This window comes from Mauremys mutica, chromosome 23, assembly GCF_020497125.1.
Source record: "Mauremys mutica isolate MM-2020 ecotype Southern chromosome 23, ASM2049712v1, whole genome shotgun sequence".
Lineage (NCBI taxonomy): Eukaryota > Metazoa > Chordata > Testudines > Geoemydidae > Mauremys > Mauremys mutica.
Window position 1 is genome coordinate 1,949,887 of NC_059094.1, and position 22,349 is coordinate 1,972,235.

The 22,349-nt window shown below is 48.5% G+C and overlaps 1 long non-coding RNA gene across 1 annotated transcript in view; it reads right to left on the bottom strand.

Moving 5' to 3' along the window:
- Positions 1-19,344, bottom strand: part of LOC123355215 — a 509,018-nt gene extending 489,674 nt beyond the window's left edge. Inside the window, exon 1 of the long non-coding RNA XR_006575015.1 lies at positions 19,037-19,344. This is a non-coding gene — a long non-coding RNA (uncharacterized LOC123355215). The remainder of the gene's footprint in view (positions 1-19,036) is intronic.
- Positions 19,345-22,349: the final 3,005 nt, after the last annotated feature.

Below are 22,349 nucleotides of genomic sequence, written 5' to 3' on the forward strand. Positions count from 1 at the left end.
TATATATTATAGCCATACAAAAGAGACCTGCGAAAAATATTAAAATGTAGTTACTGGCATGCGAACCTTTAAATCAGAGAGACTAAATGAAGACTCGGCACAGCTCTTCTGAACAGGTTGCCGAACCCTGATCTTTTGGATGCTTGAGGCACGACTTTCCTCACTTATTTTGGCTGTTGTCTGGGTGATGGATGGTGCCAATCGGCTTTCACTCGCCGGGAGGTGGTGCTGCTGTTGCCCAGGGCTTGGGTGAGATGGCTCTGGGGGGTGCCCGGCTCACAGGGGCTGGGCTCAGGACTGTGAGGAGATGGGGTCGGAGGTTGTCTGGGCTCAGAGGGGCTCCACTCAGAGCTGGGGGTCCGGGTGGGGGATGGGTCGGTAGGTTGCCCACCTCAGAGCAGCTGGGCTTCAGAGCTGGGGTTCAGGGCCTGGGGGGATGGGGTCGGGGTGTCCGGATCAGAGGGGCGGGGCTCAGAGCTCGGGGTCAGGGCTGTGGGGGGAATGGGGTCAGGGAGGTGTCCGATTCAGAAGGGCTGGGCTCGGAGCCTGGGGTCAGGGCTGTGGGGGGAATGGGGTGAGGGGGGTGTCCGGATCAGAGGGGCTGGGCTCGGAGCTGGGGGTCCAGGGCTGTGGGGAAATGGGGTGAGGGGGTTGTCCTGGATCAGAGGGGCTGGGCTCGGAGCTGGGGGTCAGGGCTGTGGGGGGAAATGGGGTCAGGGGGGTGCCCATCAGAGGGGCTGGGCTTGGAGCTGGGGGTCAGGGCTGGGCCTGGGGTCGGGGGTGCCTGACAAAACACCTCCCTGAGACCCCCCCAATCCAACCCCCCTTCCCTGGCCCCTGACCGCCCCCTCCCTGCCCCCTGAGTGTCCCTGGGACTCCCTGCCCCTTAGCCACCCCCCCTCCCCGGCTGCTCACCCGCGGCTCACCGCGCGGCAGCCGCTTGGCTCCGGACGGGGCTGAGCTCTTCCCGGCTCAGAGCCGCGTGGGGGGGGGCGGGGCCGCCAGCTCCAGGCTGAGCTCAGCTGCCTCCACTCGGCCCGGAGCTTGTAGCCCCGCCCCCTGACCACGCGGCTCTGATCGGGGCAGGGCGGGGCTCAGCCCCCCCAGCCAAGCTACTGCTGCGCTGTTTAGGACCCGGGGAACAAGCGGAGGAGGAGCGGCCCGTCTTCTGCAGCCAGGCGGGGCCGCGCTACCGGTAAGGGGCCATCCCTCTCCCCCAAGCGGAAGCCGGGAGCGCGGCCCTGCCCGGCTGCAGGGGACGGGCCGCTCCTCGGCTTGCAGCTGCAGGATGAGCTGGGGCCCCAGCCTCAGCCTTTTGCCGCCCCCTATATTTTGCCGCCCTAGGCAGCAGCTTGTTTTGCTGGTGCCTAGAGCCGCCCCTGGATAGCATAACTCTAGATTTATACAGTTTACTCTATCGAGCAAGCTAGCTAGCTATCGGAGCAAACCAGGCACGTGAATACATACAACATCGTTAAATATCAGTAAAGATGCTCAGCAGACACCTACAATGACGGTATAATTTTTCTCAGCAGAGAAAGCGAGGCTTTCAGAGTAAACAGGTGTGTTAATGTTTTGCATGGATAGCAACACATCAAAGGAAAGATCTTTAACAAATTGTTTCAATTGAGTTTACATAGGTGATAAAGATTGGAAACAAACATGCAAGTCTACATGCAAAGTAAACACATATCGATAGGTTCCAAAGTTTAGCCTCCTCTCTTTGAAGGACAGACAGAAAATCCATTAATGTTCTTCGCCCCTTTCTCTTCAGCAGCACTCCACTTCCCCTTGCACCTCCAGAAATAAAGGTAGAAACTGTTGGGAAGGAAGGAAGCAAAACTTTCTTTCCCCTTAATTGTTCAGCGCTGTTCCAACATTTTCAAGGGTGACGAGACATTACTGTACCTGACGCCTATGGTGACGTCTCACTAATGTGGGACAGCCCGAGAAGAGGTTCTCATGAGACATTTTTGGTGGAGATGCCCGAAATAGATGTGGCTCTGAACAAAACATCTAAAAGGGTTTTGTCACCAAAATAGAGTATGGCTGACAAAGCAGCCGGGAAGAGTTCAGCGACTGCCTCAGGACAATAGTTCATGTGTGGCAGTGAATATTTTCTATGTGTTGCAATAGTAGTATTAATAGCCTCTACTGTTACTTCGTAAAAAATTATAACGCATCACCTCTTTTCTATGTTCTGCACCCCGCGGATCCACCGACGGAGCGGGATCCAAGCTCCCTCTGCCCGGCGCACGACCGGCCCTAGGCACCCGCTCCCCGGGCCGGTGATTTGGTGGCCTTTTTCTAGTCCATTTTTCCATAGCGCTCTTGAAAAATAAACTACTTCACCGAGCTTTTTCAAAAGCCACAAAACTCGAGGCAACAGCACCCTCTGCTGGTTCCTAGGAAAAACTCTCTCTGTCACGCCTTAAGCCTGGCTAGAGCAGGGCTCGGCACCCTATCAGAAGTGGTGTGCTCAGTCTTCATTTAGTCACTCTAATTTGAGGTTTCGCCTGCCGGAAATACAAATCAACGATTTCAAGAGGTCTCTTTCGTGATGTTTAAAATGTGTAACTAAACTATTGTTGTATGTATAGTAAAGAAGGTTTCTAAAATGTTTAAGATGCTTGACATAAATTGAAATAAAAAAGGAGAGCAACCCCAACGCCAGGGATTGGTGGCCGCGGAAAGGGCAGCGTGAGTGCCACTGAAAATCAGCTCATGTGTAGCCATTCGGCATACGTGCCATAGGTTGCCTACCCCCGGCTAATTGTAATTCATACAGCCCCTGTTTTCCTGACAGCATTACTCAAGAGTTATACGGTTACTCTATCTAGCAATCTAGCTAGCTAGCTATCGATACAGACAGGCACCTGAATACATAAGCCATCATTAACTATCAAAAAAATACTCATTAACCTAAACTCCAAAAAGAGAAATGAAAACATAAAGGAGCCAGTTTCCCCCTACCATGCAGCCCTTCATCATTTAAATCAATTTATGTGACTGACACAACCTTAGCTTTGCAACATCCTTCTGTTCTCCAATGGAGATAAGCTATGGGAGAGAGAGTATTGATATTTAAATAGAGATTTCAAACACTCATGCAAATAAAGATTTCAAACACTCATGCAATTCTACATGCAAAGTAAATACATAACGAGAGTTTCCAAAGTTTAGCCTCCTCTCTTGAAGGCTGTACGGAAAAATCTTTTAATTTTCTTCTCCTCTGCGACATGTATTGAGGAGATGCTCGAAATAGATGGGGTTATGAAGAGAGACAAGTAAAAGGGATTTGTCACCAAAATAGAGTATGGCTGAGAAAGCAGCCGGGGAGAGTTCAGAGAGCGCCTCAGGACAGGGTGTGGCAGTGAATATTTCAATGCGTTGCTGTAGTAGTGTTTATAGCCTGCACTGTTACTTCGGATAGAATTACAATGGATCAACTCTTTTGTAAAGTCTTTTCTATGTTCTGGACCACGCGGACCTGCCGATGGCGAGAAGCCGCGGCTTGCGGCATTTCAGCTGCGGTCTTGCGGCGCTCCGGGCCGCGGCCACGCTCCCCCGGCTGGCGCGCGACCGGCCCAGCGTTCACACTCCCCGGGCCGGTAATTTCCTCCCATTTTTCTAGTCCATTTTCATGGTTTTCGGCCACTCTAGAGACAGAGATTAGCCAACTACCTAAAGTTTAAGGATTCCAGATGAGGGATCTATCTATCTATCTATCTATTTATCTATCTAGCTAGCTAGCTAGCTACTAATCATGAACACTAATAAGCAGCATTATTTTTCTTGTTTAAGCATTTCTAACGGAACTTCCCCTGTTTCACTGACAAGTATCAGAGGGGTTGCCGCGTTAGTCTGGATCTGTAAAAGCAGCAGAGAGTCTTGTGGCACCTTATAGACTTATGCGCTTTCGTTGGTGAAAACCCACTTCGTCGGATGCATGTTTCACTGAAAACATTTCTCAAGCTTTACACAGGTTACACCATCTCTCGGTCTATAGCTATATCCATCTAACTAATCTATCTATCGTCGATGGATCCATCGATCTAACTAATTCACGAACACTGATAAGATGCATACATTTTTCTTCTTTAAGCAGTTCCATTGTAACTGCCCCTGTTTTCCTGATAGCATAACTCTAGATTTTTACAGTTACTCTATCGAGCAAGCTAGCTAGCTATTGGAGCAAGACCAGGCACCTGAATACATACAACATCGTTAAATATCAGTAAAGATGCTCAGCAGACACCTACCAAATGACGGTATAATTTTTCTCAGCAGAGAAAGCGAGGCTTTCAGAGTGAACAGGTGTGTTAATGTTTTGCATGGATAGCAAACATCAAAGGAAAGATCTTTAACAAATTGTTTCAATTGAGTTTACATAGGTGATAAAGATTGGAAACACACATGCAAGTCTACATGCAAAGTAAACACATAACGATAGGTTCCAAAGTTTAGCCTCCTCTCTTGAAGGACAGACAGAAAAATCCATTAATGTTCTTCGCCCCTTTCTCTTCAGCAGCTCTCCACTTCCCCTTACACCTCCAGAGTACAGGTAGAAACTGTTTGGGAAGGAAGGAAGCAAAACTTTCCTTCCCCTTAATTGTTCAGCGCTGTTCCAACATTTTCAAGGGTGACGAGACATTACTGTACCTGTCGCCTATGGTGAGGTGTCACTAATGTGGGACAGCCCGAGAAGAGGGTCTCTGAGACATTTTTTGAGGAGATGCCCGAAATCGATGTGGCTCTGAACAGAAACATCTAAAAGGGTTTGTCACCAAAATAGAGTATGGCTGACAAAGCAGCCGGGAAGAGTTCAGCGACTGCCTCAGGACAATAGTCCATGTGTGGCAGTGGCTATTTCAATGCGTTGCTATAGTAGTATTTATAGCCTGTACTGTTACTTCGTTAAGAATTATAACGCATCACCTCTTTTCTATGTTCTGCACCCCGCGGATCGACCGACGGAGCGGCGTCCACGCTCCTCTGCCCGGCGCACGACCGGCCCTAGGCACCCGCTCCCCGGGCGGGTGATTTGGTGGCATTTTTCTAGTCCATTTTTCATAGCGCTCTTGAAAAATAAACTACTTCACCGGAGCTTTTTTCAAAAGCCTCAAAACTCGTGGCAACAGCACCCTCTGCTGGTTCCTAGGAAAAACTCTCTCTGTCTCGCAATAAGCCTGGCTAGAGCAGGGCTCGGCACTCTTTCAGAAGTGGTGTGCTCAGTCTTCAGTTAGTCACTCTAATTTGAGGTGTCGCCTGCCGGAAATACAAATCAACGATTTCAGGAGGTCTCTTTCGTGATGTCTAAAACGTATAACTAAACTATTGTTGTATGTATAGTAAATAAGGTTTTTAAAATGTTTAAGATGCGTCACATAAATTGAAATCAAAAGGGAGATCCACTCCCCCCCCGCCCCGGATTGCTGGGGCGGAAAAGGCAGCGTGAGTGCCACTGAAAATCAGTTCATGTGCAGCCTTCGGCATACCTAGCCCAGGCTAACTGTACTTCATACAGCCTCTGTTTTCCTGATAGCATTACTCAAGAGTTATACGGTTACTCTATCTAGCAATCTAGCTAGCTAGCTATCGATACAGACAGGCACCTGAATACATAAGCCATCATTAACTTTCAAAAAAATACTCATTAACCTAAACTCCAAAAAGAGAAATGAACACGTAAGGGAGCCAAACAGTTTCCCCCTACCATGCAGTCCTTCATCATTTAAAGCAATTTATGTGACTGACACAACATCCTTCTGTTCTCCAATGGAGATAAGCTATGGGAGAGAGAGTATTGATTTTAAATAGAGATTTCAAACACTCATGCAAATAAAGATTTCAAAGCCCTATGCAATTCTACATGCAAAGTAAATACATAAGGAGAAGTTCCAAAGTTTAGCCTCCTCTCTTGAAGGCTGTACGGAAAAATCTTTTAATTTTCTTCTCCTCTGCGACATGTATTGAGGAATTGCACGAAATATATGGGTTCTGAAGGGAGACAACTAAAAGGGATTTGTCACCAAAATAGAGTATGGCTGAGAAAGCAGCCGGGGAGAGTTCAGAGAACGCCTGAGGAGGGTGTGGCAGTGAATATTTCAATGCGTTGCTGTAGTAGTGTTTATAGCCTGCACCGTTACTTCGGACAGAATTACAATGGATCAACTCTTTTGTAAAGTCTTTTCGATGTTCTGGACCACGCGGACCTGCCGATGGCGAGAAGCCGCGGGCTTGCGGCGTTTCAGCTGCGGCCTTGCGGTGCTCCGGGCCGCGGCCACGCTCCCCCCGGCTGGCGCGCGACCGGCCCAGCGTTCCCCTGCCCGGGCCGGTAATTTCCTCCCATTTTCTAGTCCATTTTCATGGTTTTCGGCCACTCTAGAGACAGAGATTAGCCAACTACCTAAAGTTTAAGGTGTCCATATGAGGGATCTATCTATCTAATCATGAACACTAATAAGCAGCATTATTTTTCTTTTTTAAGCATTTCTAACGGAACTTCCCCTGTTTCACTGACAAGTATCAGAGGGGTAGCCGCGTTAGTCTGGATCTGTAAAAGCAGCAGAGAGTCTTGTGGCACCTTATAGACTTATGCGCTTTCGTTGGTGAATACCCACTTCGTCGGATACATGTTTCACTGACAACATTTCTCAACGTTTATACAGGTTACACCATCTCTCGGTCTATAGCTACATCCATCTAACTAATCTATCTATCTCCGATGGATCCATCGATCTAACTAATCACGAACACTGAGAAGAAGCTTAAATTTTTCTTCTTTAAGCAGTTCCGTTGTAACTGCCCCTGTTTTCCTGATAGCATAACTCTAGATTTATACAGTTACTCTATCGAGGAAGCTAGCTAGCTATCGGAGCAAACCAGGCACCTTAATACATACAACATCGTTAAATATCAGTAAAGATGCTCAGCAGACACCTACAATGACGGTATAATTTTTCTCAGCAGAAAAAGCGAGGCTTTCAGAGTGAACACGTGTGTTAATGTTTTGCATGGATAGCAACACATCAAAGGAAAGATCTTTAACAAATTGTTTTAATTGAGTTTACATAGGTGATAAAGATTGGAAACACACATGCAAGTCTACATGCAAAGTAAACAGATATGTTCCAAAGTTTAAGCCTCCTCTCTTGAAGGACAGACAGAAAATCCATTAATGTTCTTCTCCCCTTTTTCTTAAGCAACACTCCACTTCCCTTTGCACCTCCAGAGTTCAGGTAGAAACTGTTGGGAAGGAAGGAAGTAAAACTTTCCTTCCCCTTAATTCTTCAGGGTTGTTCCAACATGGTCAAGGGTGACGAAACATTACTGTACCTGTCGCCTATGGTGAGGTCTCACTAATGTGGGACAGCCCGAGAAGAGGGTCTCTGAGACATTTTTGGTGGAGATGCCCGAAATAGATGTGTCTCTATGGAGAGACAACTAAAAGGGTTTTGTCACCAAAATAGAGAATGGCTGACAAAGCAGCCGGGAAGAGTTCAGCGACTGCCTGAGGACAATAGTCCATGTGTGGCAGTGAATATTTCAATGCGTTGCTATAGTAGTATTTATAGCCTGCACTACTTCGTAAAGAATTATAACGCATCACATCTTGAGTATGTTCGGCACCCCGCGGATTCACCGACGGAGCGGGATCCACGCTCCTCTGCCCGGCGCACGACCGGCCCTAGGCACCCGCTCCCCGGGCCGGTGATTTGGTGGCCTTTTTCTAGTCCATTTTTCATAGCGCTCTTGAAAAATAAACTACTTCACCACAGCTTTTTCAAATGCCTCAAAACTCGAGGCAACAGCAACGCTCTGCTGGTTCCTAGGAAAAACTCTCTCTGTCTCGCAATAAGCCTGGCTAGAGCAGGGCTCGGCATCCTTTCAGAAGTGGTGTGCTTAGAAAGCGTGGTCTAGCAGTGCTTTGCACTGAACGTCTCCTTTTTAGGAATTTTCACAAACGGAACTCTTCCAAGTAGCCAGCAGTGGAACCTAATAGCATTTTTAGCGTGTTTCCAGGAGGAATTCATGCCTACGAGTGATTTCGAATGAATTGCTCAGGTATAGCTTTTTTCACAGCGTATCTCGGTCGTGTTGTTTCTGTGCATACGAATAGCAAGTTTAGGATGGGAACAGGGAGAATTCTTGCTTACCAATGATGTGGCATCCTTTTTCATGTTTAGCTGCTTTGAAACCTTCGTTGAAATCGTACCTCTGTCATATTGACAGCAGTGCAGCTTGAGATCAATTTTAGGATGGGGGCAGGAGGAATTCGTGCTTCCCAATAATCCGCAGTGAATTTCTCATGTTTCGCTGTTTTCACAACGTATAACTGCCAAATTCTACGTTTTCACAACGTATAACTGCAAATTCTCAGCAGTGGATCCATCGACGATAGATAGATTAGTTAGATGGATGTAGATATAGAGCGAGAGCTGGTGTAACCTGTATAAACCTTGAGAAATGTTGTCAGTGAAACATGTATCCGACGAAGTGGGATTCACCAACGAAAGCGCATAACTCTGGACAAACTTAAACTTTAGCAGCTAAACATGAAAATGGATTCCACATCATTGTTAAGCAAGAATTCCTCCTGTTCCCATCCTAAACTTGCTATTCGTATGCACAGAAACAACATGACCGAGATACGATGCGAAAACAGCTACTCCTGAGCAATTCATTCCAAATCACTCGTAGGCACGAATTTCTCCTGGAACCACCCTAAATATGCTATTCGATTACACTCCTGGCCATTTGGCAGAGATCCTTTTGTGAAAATAGCTAAACATCAGGTATTCAGTCAAAATGTAAGCTAGGCACTTGAAAAGAGCTAATGAAGAATTATTAAGCCCACATCAGTGCTAGACACGACTTTCTCCTTGACCTGACCTCCAATTGCTATTCGAAAGCACTGGTGGCTATTTGGCAGAGTTTCCTTCCGTGAAAATTGCTAAAAAGGAGACGTTCATTGCAAAGCACTGCTAGGCAACACTTTCTCCTACAACCCATCTTAGAAATGCTATTCAGATGCACTGCTGTCAATTTGACAGATGTACGATTAGTACGAAGGTTTCAAAGCAGCTAAACATGAGAAAGAATTCCACAACCATTGGAAAGCAAGTATTCCTCCTGTTCCCATCCTAAACTTGCTATTCGGATGCACAGATAGCAACTTGACCGAGCTACGCTGTGAAAACAGCTATAACTGAGCAATTCATTCGAAATCACTCGTATGCATGAATTCCTACTGGAACCACCCTAAAAATGCTATTCGGTTCCACTGCTGGCTATTTGGAAGAGCTCCGTTTGTGAAAATTCCTAAAAAGGAGACGTTCAGTGCAAACCACTGCTAGGCAACACTTTCTCCTAGACCCATCCTACAAATGCTATTCCGATGCACTGCTGGCAATTTGGCAGAGATCCGTTTGGGAAAACAGCGAACTGTGAGAAATTCATTGCGGATTATTGATAAGTCATGAATTTCTCCTCGACCCATCTTACAAATGCTATTCAGAGGCACTGCTGTCAATTTGACAGAGGTACGATTTCAACGAAGGTTTCAAAGCAGCTAAACACGAGAAAGAATTCCACACCATTGGAAAGCAAGTATTCCTCCTGTTCCCATCCAAAACTTACTATTCGGATGCACAGCAACAACATGACCGAGATACGCTGAGAAAAGAGCTACACATGAGCAATTCATTCCAAATCACTCGTAGGCACGAATTACTCCTTGAACCACCCTGAAAATGCTATTCGATTACAATCCTGCCCATTTGGCAGTAATCCGTTTGTGAAAATAGCTAAACATCAGGTATTCAGTCAAAATGTAAGCTAGGCACTTGAAAAAGAGCTAATGAAGAACTATTAAGCCCCCATCAGTGCTAGACACGACTTTCTCCTTGACCCAACCTCCAATTGCTATTCGAAAAGCACTGGTGGCTATTTGGCAGAGTTCCTTTCGTGAACATTGCTAAAAAGGAGACGTTCAGTGCAAAGCACTGCTAGGCAAACACTTTCTCCTGGAACCATTTTACAAATGCTATTCGGTTGCATTGCTGGCCAGAAGACTAATCTGCGTGTGTGAAAATGGAAAATATGAGAAATTCGTTCAGGATCATTGTTAGGCACCGATTTATCTGAGAATCGTCTTTCACAAGCCAATAGCATCCCCTGCTGGACATTTGGTAGAGATTCGTTTCGTGAACATTGCTAAACATGAGCCAGTCATTGCAGCTCACTGATAGGTACGAATTTCTCTTTGAAATAGCCACAAAATAGCATTCGGTTGCACTGTTAAGCCCTTTGTTAGAGCTCCTTCCGTGAAAATAGCAAAACATGACCCTTATCTCTGCGAGCGAGGAAAGTCTAATGGACTCGTCCTCCTTCTGCAATTCCTGATACACTGCTGAGAATTTGGCAGATATACGTTGTGAAAACAGCGAAACATGAGAAATTCACTGCGGATTATTGGGAAGCACGAATTCCTCCTATTCCCATCCTAAAACTGCTATTCGGATGCACAGCTAGCAACTTGACCCAGCTACGCTGTGAAAACAGCTATACCTGAGCAATTCATTCGAAATCACTCGTAGGCATGAATTCCTCCTGGAAACACGCTAAAAATGCTATTAGGTTCCACTGCTGGCTATTTGGAAGAGCTCCGTTTGTGAAAATTCCTAAAAACTAGACGTTCAGTGCAAAGCACTGCTCAACAACGCTTTCTAAGCACACCACTTCTGAAAGGATGTCGAGCCCTGCTCTAGCCAGGCTTATTGCGAGACAGAGAGAGTTTTTCCTAGGAACCAGCAGAGCGTGCTGTTGCCTCGAGTTTTGAGGCATTTGAAAAAGCTGTGTGAAGTAGTTTATTTTTCAAGAGCGCTATGAAAAATGGACTAGAAAAAGGCCACCAAATCACCGGCCCGGGGAGCGGGTGCCTAGGGCCGGTCGTGCGCCGGGCAGAGGAGCGCGGATCCCGCTCCGTCGGTGAATCCGCTGGGTGCCGAACATACACAAGATGTGATGCGTTATAATTCTTTATGAAATAACAGTGCAGGATATAAATACTACTATAGCAACTCATTGAAATATTCACTGCCACACATGAACTATTGTCCTCAGGCAGTCGCTGAACTCTTCCCGGCTGCTTTGTCAGCCATTCTCTATTTTGGTGACAAAACCCTTTTAGTTGTCTCTCCATAGAGACACATCTATTTCGGGCATCTCCACCAAAAATGTCTCAGAGACCCTCTTCTCGGGCTGTCCCACATTAGTGAGACCTCACCATAGGCGACAGGTACAGTAATGTTTCGTCACCCTTGACCATGTTGGAACAACCCTGAAGAATTAAGGGGAAGGAAAGTTTTACTTCCTTCCTTCCCAACAGTTTCTACCTGAACTCTGGAGGTGCAAAGGGAAGTGGAGTGTTGCTTAAGAAAAAGGGGAGAAGAACATTAATGGATTTCCTGTCTGTCCTTCAAGAGAGGAGGCTAAACTTTGGAACATATGTGTTTACTTTGCATGTAGACTTGCATGTTTGTTTGAAATCTTCATCACCTATGTAAACTCAATTAAAACAATTTGTTAAAGATCTTTCCTTTGATGTGTTGCTATCCATGCAAAACATTAACACACCTGTTCACCCTGAAAGCCTCGCTTTCTCTGCTGAGAAAAATTATACAGTCAGTGTAGGTATCTGCTGAGCATCTTTACTGATATTTAACGATGTTGTATGTATTCAGGTGCCAGGTTTGCTCCGATAGCTAGCTAGCTTCCTCGATAGAGTAACTGTATAAATCTAGAGTTATGCTATCAGGAAAACAGGGGCAGTTACAATGGAACTGCTTAAAGAAGAAAAATTTAATCTTCTTCTCAGTGTTCGTGATTAGTTAGATCGATGGATCCATCGACGATAGGTAGATTAGTTAGATGGATATAGCTATAGACCGAGAGATGGTGTAACCTGTGTAAACCTTGAGAAATGTTGTCAGTGAAACATGTATCCGACGAAGTGGGTATTCACCAACGAAAGCGCATGTCTATAAGGTGCCACAAGACTCTCTGCTGCTTTTACATATCCAGACTAACGCGGCTACCCCTCTGATACTCGTCAGTGAAACAGGGGAAGTTCCGTTAGAAATGCTTAAACAAGAAAAATAATGCTGCTTATTAGTGTTCATGATTAGATAGATAGATAGATCCCTCATCTGGACACCTTAAACTTTAGGTAGTTGGCTAATCTCTGTCTCTAGAGTGGCCGAAAACCATGAAAATGGACTAGAAAATGGGAGGAAAGTACCGGCCCGGGGAGGGGAACGCTGGGCCGGTCGCGCGCCAGCTGGGGGAGCGTGGCCGCGGCCCGGAGCGCCGCAAGGCCGCAGCTGAAACGCCGCAAGCCCGCGGCTTCTCGCCATCGGCAGGTCCGCGTGGTCCAGAACATAGAAAAGACTTTACAAAAGAGTTGATCCATTGTAATTCTGTCCGAAGTAACGGTGCAGGCTATAAACACTACTAAAGCAACGCATTGAAATATTCACTGCCACTCACTGTCCTCAGGAGTTCTCTGAACTCTCCCCGGCTGCTTTCTCAGTCATACTCTATTTTGGTGACAAATCCCTTTTAGTTGTCTCTCTCTTCAGAACCGCATCTATTTCGTGCATCTCCTCAATACATGTCGCAGAGGAGAAGAAAATTAAAAGATTTTTCCGTACAGCCTTCAAGAGAGGAGGCTAAACTTTGGAACTTCTCCTTATGTATTTACTTTGCATGTAGAATTGCATGAGGCTTTGAAATCTTTATTTGCATGAGTGTTTGAAATCTCTATTTAAAATCAATACTCTCTCTCCCATAGCTTATCTCCATTGGAGAACAGAAGGATGTTGTGTCAGTCACATAAATTGCTTTAAATGATGAAGGACTGCATGGTAGGGGGAAACTGTTTGGCTCCCTTACGTGTTCATTTCTCTTTTTGGAGTTTAGGTTAATGAGTATTTTTTTGATAGTTAATGATGGCTTATGTATTCAGGTGCCTGTCTGTATCGATAGCTAGCTAGCTAGATTGCTAGAGTAACCGTATAACTCTTAAGTAATGCTATCAGAAAATCAGGAGATGTATGAAGTACAATTAGCCTGAGCTAGGTATGCCGAAGGCTGCACATGAACTGATTTTCAGTGGCACTCACGCTGCCCTTTCCCGCGCCACCAATCCCTGGCGTGGGGTTGTTCTCTTTTTTTTATTTCAATTTATGTCAAGCATCTTAAACATTTTAGAAACCTTATTTACTATACATACAACAATAGTTTAGTTACACATTTTAAACATCACGAAAGAGACCTCTTGAAATCGTTGATTTGTATTTCTGGCAGGCGAAACCTCAAATTAGAGTGACTAAATGAAGACTGAGCACACCACTTCTGAAAGGGTGCCGAGCCCTGCTCTAGCCAGGCTTATGGCGTGACAGAGAGAGTTTTTCCTAGGAACCAGCAGAGGGTGCTGTTGCCTCGAGTTTTGAGGCTTTTGAAAAAGCTCCGGTGAAGTAGTTTATTTTTCAAGAGCGCTATGAAGAATGGACTATTAAAATGCCACCAAATCACCGGCCCGGGGGGCGGGTGGCTAGGGCCGGTCGTGCACCGGGCAGAGGAGCTAGGATCCCGCTCCGTCGGTGGATCCGCGGGGTGCAGAACATAGAAAAGAGGGGATGCGTTATAATTCTTTACGAAGTAACAGTAGAGGCTATTAATACTACTATTGCAACACATAGAAATATTCACTGCCACACATGAACTATTGTCCTGAGGCAGTCGCTGAACTCTTCCCGGCTGCTTTGTCAGCCATACTCTATTTTGGTGACAAAACCCTTTTAGATGTTTCTGTTCAGAGCCACATCTATTTCGGGCATCTCCACCAAAAATGTCTCAGAGAACCTCTTCTTGGGCTGTCCCACATTAGTGAGACGTCACCATAGGCGACAGGTACAGTAATGTCTCGTCACCCTTGAAAATGTTGGAACAGCGCTGAACAATTAAGGGGAAAGAAAGTTTTGCTTCCTTCCTTCCCAACAGTTTCTACCTTTATTCTGGAGGTGCAAGGGGAAGTGGAGTGCTGCTGAAGAGAAAGGGGCGAAGAACATTAATGGATTTTCTGTCTGTCCTTCAAGAGAGGAGGCTAAACTTTGGAACCTATCGTTATGTGTTTACTTTGCATGTAGACTTGCATGTGTGTTTCCAATCTTTATCACCTATGTAAACTCAATTGAAACAATTTGTTAAAGATCTTTCCTTTGATGTGTTGCTATCCATGCAAAACATTAACACACCTGTTTACTCTGAAAGCCTCGCTTTCTCTGCTGAGAAAAATTATACCGTCATTGTAGGTGTCTGCTGAGCATCTTTACTGATATTTAACGATGTTGTATGTATTCAGGTGCCTGGTTTGCTCCGATAGCTAGCTAGCTTGCTCGATAGAGTAACTGTATAAATCTAGAGTTATGCTATCCAGGGGCGGCTCTAGGCACCAGCAAAACAAGCTGCTGCCTAGGGCGGCAAAATATAGGGGGCGGCAAAAGGCTGAGGCTGGGGCCCCAGCTCATCCTGCCGCTGCAAGCCGAGGAGCGGCCCGTCCCCTGCAGCCGGGCAGGGCCGCGCTCCCGGCTCCGCTTGGGGGAGAGGGATGGCCCCTTACCGGTAGCGCGGCCCCGCCTGGCTGCAGAAGACGGGCCGCTCCTCCTCCGCTTGTTCCCCGGGTCCTAAACAGCGCAGCAGTAGCTTGGCTGGGGGGGCTGAGCCCCGCCCCGCCCCGCTCAGAGCCGCGTGCTCAGGGGGCGGGGCTACAAGCTCCGGGCCGAGTGGAGGCCGCTGAGCTCAGCCTGGAGCTGGCGGCCCCGCCCCCTCCCCACGCGGCTCTGAGCCGGGAAGAGCTCAGCCCTGTCCCGAGCCATGCGGCTGCCGCGCTGTGAGCCGCGGGTGAGCAGCCGGGGAGGGGGGGTGGCTAAGGGGCAGGGAGTCCCAGGGACACTCAGGGGGCAGGGAGGGGGCGGTCAGGGGAGGGAAGGGGGGTTGGATTGGGGGGGTCTCAGGGAGGTGTTTGTCAGGCACCCCCCGACCCCTAGCCCAGCCCTGACCCCCAGCTCTGAGCCCAGCCCCTCTGAGCTGGGCACCCCCCTGACCCCAGGTCCCCCACCGCCCTGACCCCCAGCTCCGAGCCCAGCCCCTCTGATCCAGACACCCCCCTCACCCCATTTCCCCCACAGCCCTGACCCCCAGCTCCGAGCCCAGCCCCTCTGATCCGGACACCCCCCTCACCCCATTCCCCCCACAGCCCTGACCCCCAGCTCCGAGCCCAGCCCTTCTGATCCAGACACCCCCCTCACCCGATTTCCCCCACAGCCCTGACCCCCAGCTCCGAGCCCAGCCCCTCTGATCCGGACACCTCCCTGACCCCATTCCCCCCACAGCCCTGACCCCTAGCTCTGAGCCCAGCCCCTCTGATCCGGACACCCCCGACCCCATCCCCCACTGCCCTGACCCCCAGCTCTGAGCCCAGCTGCTCTGAGGTGGGCACCCTCCGACCCCATCCCCCCACCGCAGACCCCCAGCTCTGAGGCGAGCCCCTCTGAGCCAGACAACCTCCGACCCCATCTCCTCACAGTCCTGAGCCCAGCCCCTGTGAGCCGGGCACTCCCCAGAGCCCAGCTCCCCACCCAGCCCTGGGCAACAGCAGCACCACCTCCAGGCAGTGACAGCCCATTGGCACCAACCATCACCCAGCAACAGCCCAAAAAAGTGAAAGAGCGTGCCTCAAGCATCCAAAAGATCAGGGTTCGGCAACCTTTCAGAAGAGCTGTGCCGAGTCTTCATTTAGTCTCTCTGATTTAAGGTTTCGCATGCCAGTAATACATTTTAATATTTTTAGAAGGTCTCTTTTTATGGCTATAACTAAACTATTGTTGTATATAAAGAAAATAAGGTTTTTAAAATGCTTAAGAAGCTTCATTTAAAATTAAATGACAACGCAGAACCCCCCAGACCCCTGCAATAGGTCAATTTGGCACATTAGCCAGGAGGAAGCAGAATGTGAGTGTTTTCGACCACAAACCCTGTCCCTCCTGATTCGCAACCCCATGGACCAGGCGGCAGCAAGTCCTGAGCAGGAGCCCAGACGGTTACGTTGTGTGGCAGAAACTGCAACTAGTAGCAAAACGCGAGGGTTTTGCAATGTGTCGGTACACCTGCTGCACTTCAGAGGCGGGTCCCGCTTCGGTGGCAGGGGGCCCCCCGCCGCGGGTCTTCGGGGCACAGTGGGTCCCGGAACGGAAGGGCCCCCGCCGCCAAATTACCACCGAAGTGGGGCCCCCCGCCGCCGAAGACCCCAGGCCCCCGGAATCCTCTGGGCGGCCCTGCTCTGCAGCCAACAATGGTTCCAGGAACAGTAACGTTGAGCAACTTCCGGTAGTAACTGTGCTGAACATATTCTTTAGCTCTCAGTTATCAGAAACAACAAGGAGTCTGGTGGCACCTTAAAGACTAACAGATTAATTTGGGCTTAAACTTTCGCGGATTAAAAAGCCCACTTCTTCATATGCATGGAGTGAAAATTACAGATACAGGCATAAATATACTGGCACATGAAGAGGAGGGAGTTACCTTACAAGCTCTTAATGTTCATTGTAGTGAATGGGTGCCCTGGGATGGTGGCCAGGGATTTTTAAGTGAATTTTAAGTGCAGAGACTATTAAGGTTTGAAGAGTGAATCAGTGGGAGCTTCCCGCAAACCTCCTTGCTGCTTAGGCGATATGGGAAATTTTGTTCATCTGGCCCTGGATGGATTGTTAGCTTTAAATGAATGTCCTGCTCTTGTCCTCCCTGTTCCCACTCCTAGCCCATCCACTGCCTTGACAATGTGTCTGTGCCACCAAACTCTGAGACCATACTGTGATGCTGCAAGGAAGCTACCTCTATTGGGTGCTTCACAGCTTTTGGAAATTTGTCAGACGTTAATCAGCTGACAAAGAGAATGGTTAGCATTCTGCTCCCAGTGACTTGCTGCAGAGTTTGATTGTAGACTGGACTCCCTCCTGGGAGAGGAGATTAGGAATCAGGCCACAATGCCGGACTTCTGCATTCTGAAGAAGATGAGCAGAGCAGGCAAGAGAAGGAGATGAAAAGGACAGGCCCTTTCTCTCCCAACAGGGCCTATTAACTGCACTGCAGTTTCCTGGAAGTCTCAGAGTTGGGAAACACACAGATGAGCCATGTTACATTCAGAATCTCTGTGATAAGCTCAAGGTAAAATTGTAAATCATCATTCAATAGAGCCATCTGTGCCTGAGAAGGCCTCTAGACATTATGACAACCAGCTCCTTCCAGCGAACCATTCATCTGATCTTGGCATCAACCATTCTGTAGCCTCATGAGCCACAGAGCACTTTCTCCAGGCCCAGATCCACAAGATCTGGAACTACATAAGTTTCCCCAAGAGACTAAGTTGGAGACAGTGAGGGAGTTCTATTTCACTAGTGAGCCTGCTAGGCTGAACCCAGCAATAAGTATGGGGAATAGGCTTGGGATGACTGCCCTAGGTTTATGTGAGAGGTTAATTCTGGTTAATTTTTTACTTTTGCTAAGGAAATAAAAATAAACCTAAAAGCAATTCAAAGTGAAGTGTAATAAAATGATTTTATATTAAAGCTGCTGGTGGAGGAGGAGGAACATTCTTTCTATGTGTACAGTGGACTAGGAAAAGGAAAAGAAGTGGGGGACATGCTATCATTGCCTCATTTTTGTTTGCTGAAGGGTGCTTCCGTGGCTGACAGGAATCATGCTAGGATTTGCTGAAGGAAATAGCCTGAGAAGATCATGTTCACCACTGGAGCATATGGTAATTTTATTGGACTCCATATGTAAGAAAGCCCTGTCTGGAAGTTTGTGATGATCAAGGGTAAGCAGGATTGTGCCAACGAGTAGCTGATGCAACAAAACTGCTAAGGAAATCTGAGCTGTGGCAGACTCCCTGATGGAGTCAACAGAGCCTCTTCTGCAGGGTCCAGAGGGGAAGCCATTCAGTATTCATTCCGTATTGTGTGCTCCTGTCTAATTTTTCTAATCCCCCGCAGAACTCGCCAACTCCTGCACCTGCGTGCACTGGTGGTTCGGTTAACATGGAAAGCTGCATAATGCAATATTGGGAAAACAGGGGTCTGCTGAACTACATCATAATCTGCAATGACTCAACCCGATAGGACACCTCCTGTGCTGCATTGCTACTAGTGACCTTCTCATATGGGTCCCCACAGCTCCGCAGCCTCCCCCCACCAGGAGGCAGGTGTGAGAGGCTTGTTATCCCCAACCGAGAGAGGGAGAAACGAAGGTTGAGAAAGGCAAAGGGCCTTGTCTTACATCTCAGGTGTCCTGACTTTCAAATTAACCATCAGTCTGGAGTTTCACACACTGAATGATCAGAACAAGGTGACCTCGAATGAGCTACAGACCAACCGCCATTCAGAGTGATTATTCAGCAAGTGTTGTAGAAGCAGCAGAACCAGGAACGGCTCAGAGACAGTCAATGTCGAGAAGGCAGGAGAACAATTCACCAAGCAGATGATTGGTTCTGGCTTATTTGCTGGGCCTTAAAAGAGAATAACAAAGTCCTGAGTCTCCTCCCTTCACTAGATCCCCTGCTCCGTCAATCAGCATTGAGACTCTGGCAGAGGCTGAGGGTTCCCCAGATGGCCCAGGGATGGCTCAAGTCACCAGTGAGGATCGCTCTCAGAGCAGTCTTCCTGTCCCATCTCTTTGGGATGGCCTCCCTCCATGAGGGCTAAAGAGCAGCCCCCTCCTTGCCAGTGGAGGGAGGGAAGTAGGAAAAAGAGAAACCAAAAATGATGAACCCCAATGTCCCCCTGACTCTAATGAACAAAGGCCTAGGTGGTAAAAACAATTCTCCCACCTTAACCTAGTGTTTTCCATGCCTTGAATTTGGCCAGCACCAGGTGGGTCAGGCTGGCTAGGTACCAAACCTCTCTGGGGCTCTTACCTTCTCCACAGGGATGTCTGTCTTCTCACTAAATTAGCAGTGGGAACGGGGAAAACTCCAACGAGTCTCCTCCTCGTGCTCACAGACATGACCCAGAATTCTCTCTCAGTCCTCAGGGAGAGACCTAAAGAAGGAGACTCTCTGCAGCAAAGCCACGGGGGTCTCTGACATCGTCCCAGCCCTGCAGCCTGTCCTACCTGGCCGTTGTCATGGACTCTCTGTGAGATCACCGCCTCCCAACCTCCTTTGACCAATCAGCTGAGGTGCTGCAAAAGGCCCTTGTGATGTCACTGCCACACTCACCCCTGCCCTGCAAGGCTAATGTCCAGCCCCTGGCCAGCCCCTTTGCATGTTTGAGCTGCTCCCCCTGTGTCACCCCCACGCACTCAGGGTCAGTGCTGGAGATCAAGCAGGCAACACATGGCAACCTCAGAGGCTCTCAAAGTGCCACACTCAGTTTTGCAGAGATTTGGAGACTAAGGCCAGACGAGACAGTCAGATCATCTCATCTGACCCCTTTGCACATCACAGGCCTCCTGTATGGCGCAGTAGCAAGTTTTGGACCAAAGCAGACTCCAGAAAGGCACCTCATGAAGGGATGGAGAAAGCACCACTTCCCTTGGTAGTCTGGAGGAAATTGATGCTGTGCGGGGCAGGGAATTGACCCCAGGGCCATACTTGTGAGTCTATATCATAACATACACACACAGCAGCACTGCACAAAGTTTGTATATGCCACCTTAAATCTGATGGTTCCTAACGTTTAAAGGCCTGGTCTCCATGGTGTTCTTCGTGCTTGTAGAACTAGTTTGGGGAGAGATGCACTAATTTATTTGTTAGAATGAGGGGGGCCCCCAGGGTGCAACCTGGAGCTGGGATACCGCTGAGCCCTCTGTCTCCCCAGCCTGGGCTGCCTCTCACACTGCTGCTGGGAGAAGATGCAGATCGCTCCCGGCCCTGCACTCACACAAACCTTTACACAGGCAGGGACACACCCAGCTGCAGGTACTATGAAGCTTCTCCCCAGATCCCCAGCCTAGGTCCCTGGCGCTGCAGCGTCTTGCCCTGGCGAAAAGCCTGACGGTATCAGTTTATACCCCCAGTCTGCCCCTTTCTCCAAGTGGAGAGGACCATGCACCAGTCTCTGGTCCTGAGCAGGTTCCCCAAGCACATCTAGCAAAACACAAGGTTTTAGGGGGAAATATAACACACATTTATTAACTACACAAAGATAGGCTTCAAGTGATTATGAGCAATGAGCATACAGCTCAATGCAGATTACTCAAGAACTCCGGGAAGTTCTGACAGCTGAGCCTGCTGCTCTGCTCCGGCAGCCAGGAGCAAATCAGTGCCGTGGAATGCTGCTCCCTCCCACACTGCGAACACAGAGCAGGGTGGCAGGAACGTCCTTACATTGGGGGGTCCATGGAGTCCAAACTGTGACGCCCCCATGATACCCCTTTCCTCGAGGAGGCTCTTACCTTCTAAACAGGGATGGCTGTTTTCTAGTAAAATGACTAAAAGGGAAGGAGAAAACTCAAAAGAGGTTCCTCCTGGCGCTCACGTACGTGAACCCGAATACTCTCTCACTGTCCTCAAAGAGAGACCTCAAGAAGGAGACTTGCTGAAGCAAAGCCACAGGGGTCTCTGAGGTTTCCCTGGCCCCTCGCCCCTGTCCTGCCTGGCTGATGTCAGCATCTCTGTGAGGTCACCACCTCCCCACAACCTTTGACCAATAATCTGAGGTCCTGCAAAAGGCCTTTGTGATGGCACTGACACACCCCTCCCTTGCTGTGCTAATGTCCTGCCCCTGGCCAGGCACTTTGGAAGTTTGAGCTACTCCCTGTGGATCACCCACTCAAGGAGCGTTCGTTCTAGGAAGCAAGCCGGCTAGACAATAAAACATCAGACGCTGCTCCCAATGCTACACTCAGGGTATGTCTACACTACAAGAGTAGTTGGATTCAACTTAACTCAAATTTGTGGAATCGACCTTACAAAGTCGAATTTGTGTATCCACACTAAGGACACTAATTCGACTTTGTGAGTCCACACTAACGGGGCAAGCGTCGACATTGGAAGCGGTGCACTGTGGGCAGCTATCCCACAGTTCCCGCAGTCCCCGCTGCCCATTGGAATTCTGGGTAGAGCCCCCAATGCCTGCTGGGGGAAAAAATGTGTTGAGGGTGGTCTTGGGTAACTGTCATCATTCAACCGTCACTCCCGCCGGCGGGCAATCAGTTCGTGCACTTTTCTGGTGAGTGACAGCGCGGACGCCACAGCACTGCGAGCATGGAGCCTGTTTAGATGGATCTCAGCGAAACCAATATCCCCATTGTTATTGCAGCTTGCTGTGTGCTCCATAATCTCTGTGAGAGCAAGGGGGAGACCTTTATGGCAGGATGGGAGGTTGAGGCAAATCGCCTGGCTGCTGATTACGCTCAGCCAGACAGCCGTGCGATTAGAAGAGCCCAGCGGGAAGCGCTGTGCATCTGGGAGGCTTTGAAAGCTAGGTTCCTCAGCGAGCAGCGTGACCTGTGACTATTCAGTTTCTTTACAGAGAAGCTGAACCTGCCCCTGTTTCTTTACCCAGTTACTGTTGACTATCCTCTGCAGTTACATACCCCATTCACCCCGTTTCCCCCCCTTCCAACACACGTGTAAAAATAAAATACATGTTCCATTGTTACTTAACAAAGGTTTCTTTATTAATGACTTTGCATTAAAGGGTTGAAACTGGGATGCAGACTGTGCTGGGTAGGGTGTGTAGTGATGTAAAGACTGCTTCTAAACTCGAGGAATGACAGGCTCCTGCTCCTAGAGCGGTCTGCAGTGCCGGACTGGTTGTTTCAACGGAGCCTGCCATCCCTCCTTTTTGGGACTCTGTGTGCGGGGGCTATGTGACCTTGTGGTAGGGGAGGACGGTTACAGATTCCCCTGCTGCGTGGCTCTGTGGTCCAGGACAAGGACCAATACATAAGATCTGTAACCGCCCTCCCCCGCTACAAAGTCACGTACTCCCCACCCACACAGAACATGGAAACCACCTCCCATACCGACCAGGGTGCATACTGACTGCACTCTGTGTGTGATCCTGCCCCCGTGTCTGTACCCTAGTAAAGGTGACTGTCCTATGCAATTACCAACCCCCTTCCCCACCCACCCCTTCAAACACAGTCTTCTGTACAAAAACATGACGGAAACAGTAATTAACAGCAAAGTATTTTTAATAATCAACTAGACAGTTAGGGGATGAAACTGGGATTGGGGCTTCGGTGAGTCAGGAAGGGAAGGACTTCTCAAAATTTAGGGA